The sequence below is a fragment of the Carlito syrichta genome, unplaced genomic scaffold, assembly GCF_000164805.1.
Source record: "Carlito syrichta isolate Samal-C Ts95f unplaced genomic scaffold, Tarsius_syrichta-2.0.1 Scaffold87133, whole genome shotgun sequence".
NCBI classification, from domain to species: Eukaryota; Metazoa; Chordata; class Mammalia; order Primates; family Tarsiidae; genus Carlito; species Carlito syrichta.
This window is the reverse complement of record NW_007031229.1, coordinates 137,109-140,428: the sequence shown is the minus strand read 5'-3', so window position 1 is coordinate 140,428 and position 3,320 is coordinate 137,109.

Sequence of the window (3,320 nt, the reverse complement as noted above, 5' to 3'; positions counted from 1 at the left end):
ACCCGCTGGGCTCCAGCGATTCTTCCGCCTCAGCCTTCTGAGTAGCCGGAATTACAGGCACATGCTATCACGCCCGGCTGATTTTTTACTTATTGTAGAAATGAGATCTCCCCAAGTTGCCCAGGCGGGTCTTGAACCCTCGTGCTCAGGCAATCCACTCACCTCAGCCTCCCAAAGCGCGGGATTACAGGCTGAGCCACCGAGCCCGGTCGAGATCGTGTTTTTCAATAGGGTCTCCCTCACAGGTGCTGGAGGTTACAACTGATATATCTTTCTTGGGTCACACTACATACATGGACTGGTTTTGGACTCTGTCACTTTACTAACAGGGGGGACTTTGCATCTCAGTTTCCTCATCAGTATTGTGTGTTTGTCAATGAATGAACACCTCTTTGCAGGCGCACCTGCTTCCCTAAGCAGCCAACAGCAGCCTCGGAGTTGACTGGGTCACTGCTAGGGCAAGGCAGCACTTGTTCTGCAGTGGGCGGGACAGCAAGAGCACGGGAGCAATTGCTCTGAGGTATGCTGGGCTAGTGCAAAGTCCTGGGCTGGGGCTTGGGGATGCGGGACCCAGTTCTGAGAGTGGAGCACCGGTCAGCAAGCCTCTGGGAAAGGTCTGAGATGGTCCAGCCACTGGGGGGTGGAAAGGGAGACATGGCAGCTGGATAGGCCATGGGGGACCCCCTTTATAACTTGGGTGAACCAGGCTGCCGGGAGCTTGAGGCCTCCTCTTGGGATGAATTTTCTTCCCTGGCTTCAGCGTTTTCTTTTCTTACCTGGACTCTTCTAAGACCTGAATGTTTTGGCCAAGTGAGGTGTCAGGAGCCTTGACATGCACTTGTCTGTCACAACATTGGGTGCTTTGAGACCTCGGGATCTGAACCTGTGTGTGGGCGGGGACATGGGGAAGGCCTGCCACAGTGCCCGTGCCAGTCCCCTAGGGCCTCACCTAGGGAAGGTGGGCCAGGGGCCCTCTTGGGTGTTGGCAAGGGCCTGAATATGGTCTGCTGAGGGTTGGGCACCAGCTCTTTGGCTGTGGACTAGCCATTTCACCTCCCTCAACCCGTTTCCTCACTGTACCAACTCTTACCTGCACACAGCCTGTTTTCCCCTCTGCCATGGGAATGATGCAGGCTGATGCCTGGTGTTATGTGGAGTGGGCTGCCTGCCATGTGGTATGTTTTTGGAGCACAGTGAACTTTTCATGGGTGTTGCTGATGGTGATATCACTGGTGTGGCCTGGGGGAGCTGGCACTTCTAGGAGGAACCTCTCGTGCTACAGGGCTCCCGGCTGTCTCTGGCCAATGGAGGTGGGAGAGGGCCACAGCAGGGCCAGGGAGGACAGTGGAAAGCAGGTCTGAGGACTCGGCCCCTGATGTCTGCAGCCTGCAGGGGGAACAAGGACAGCTGTGGGAGTCACTCATGAACAGTGGCCCTCCCCCCCTCTTGCCATCTGAAGCCACCCTGGCCTCCGTCCATAGGGCTGGCCAAATGGCAGCTACCAAAACCAGGCTGTTTCCTGAGCAGAGGGGGAGTCCTCTTGGTGTGGGCTTTTCAGGCCACGAGGAGCCTTGGCATAGTCTCTGCAGTTCCTGGATGTGCTGTCCTCTTCTCACGGGGGGTAGTTTCTGGGGAACCCCCTGCAGGTGGCCAGGGAGGGCGGTACTGGCACGCCATTCCTCAGGCTCTGGCATCCTCTCTGGAGGTGACTGTGGCACTTTTCGTTCCTGGTCAGCACAAATCAGTTTGGCTCTGTCAGGGGCTAACTTCAGTGTGGGGGGTAGGGGCACACCAGAGGTTAGAAAGCCCAGAGAAAACCTTTTGTCCACAGAAGGTGAAGAAGAATCAGAGGTCCTCGGGACTTCCTGCTGTTACACTCCTGGAAGCCCCTTGACAGCTAGTGGCAGGAGTATCAGAGAGTTTGTGATGTGTCCCGCCTTTAGGACATTTCAGCCTCGAGCTGGAGTGACAGTTGAGAAGGTTACTGATACCAGATGGGTATTTGTATTTCAAGTTGCTAATGGCTGCTGTCATTTATTGAGCATTTACTGTATACCGGGCTCTGTGTTGACGGATTCAAATGCTTGACCTTGGGGGCAACTAGAGAAAGAAGAGTGGTATAAATCAGGGCCTGTGGGCCAAACTGAGCCTGTGGCCTATTTTTACACAAAGCAAAGAAAAATCACCCCAATCTACAAAGGAAAATATTCAGCCAAGACCGTAGTGTCCTGCAAAGCCTATAGTGTTTACTTGCTGGCCCTTGACAGAAAACGCTGTAAGGTTGTACCAGACAGGAGTGAGGGGACTATGGAGACTTGGCCCCAGCAGCTTTAAGAGGAACCAGAAGTCCTTTCTTTGTTTTTCATATTTCATTTTATTTTTAGAAACGAAGTCTTGCTGTGTTGCCCAGGCTGGTCTTGAACTCCTGGGCTCAAGCAATCCTCTTGCCTTGGCCTCCCAAAGTACTGAGATTACAGGTGTGAGCCACTGTGCTTGGCCATTCCGTTCTTTGTTTTGATTGTGAAGTGTCCTGCTTACTGGCCAAATAGAGTCTGCTTTCTGGATTGTGTGGGTATGCCAGTTGAGTCCCTCTGTATGTCACCATTGGCCCTGAAAACTGAGATCATAGACATCAGTCTCATTTTACTGGTGGAAAAACAGAGGTGAAAGGACCTGACCGACTGAAGTGATGGGGTTTTTTAGTCCAGGGCAGCTGGACTCCCACCTTGACATTGTGTGTCAGTGGTTCAGCAATGGAAAGGTCAGGATTCACTTTATCAGTGCATCACAGAGACCCAAAACAGGAGTGGCTTAAAGAAGGTGGCATTTTAACTTTCATGTGGAGGTTAGCAGATGCCAAAGTCTCCTGGACTGCTATGGAGGTTCTTGGAAGTCCTCTGATGCGGGTCTTTTACTGCTTCTAAATTGAAGTCTTGTCTTCATGGCTCAACATAGCTGCTGGAGACCAGCCATTACACCCTGGTTTCCAGATAGCAAGCTAAAGGAAGAGACAAAGGAGAGGGTACTAGCTCATGGGCCAGGTGTCTGTTAAGGAAACTTCCATTCCATTGGCTAGAATGTAGTCACATGGCCACTACTAGCTGCAGAGGAGGCTGGGAAATGTAGTCTTCCATCTGAGTGGCCATGTGCTCAACTAAATTCAGGGCTTCTATTTCTGTGGAAGAAAGGGAGAACGTACTGAGAGTCACCTTGGCTGCAGCGGGTGGGATGTGGACCTGGCCAGAGTATTGGGAAGGATGGTTCTGGATTAGAGGTGCTCAAGTGGGTGGGGGGGGGGGGGGGACAGCCACCTGGCTTGG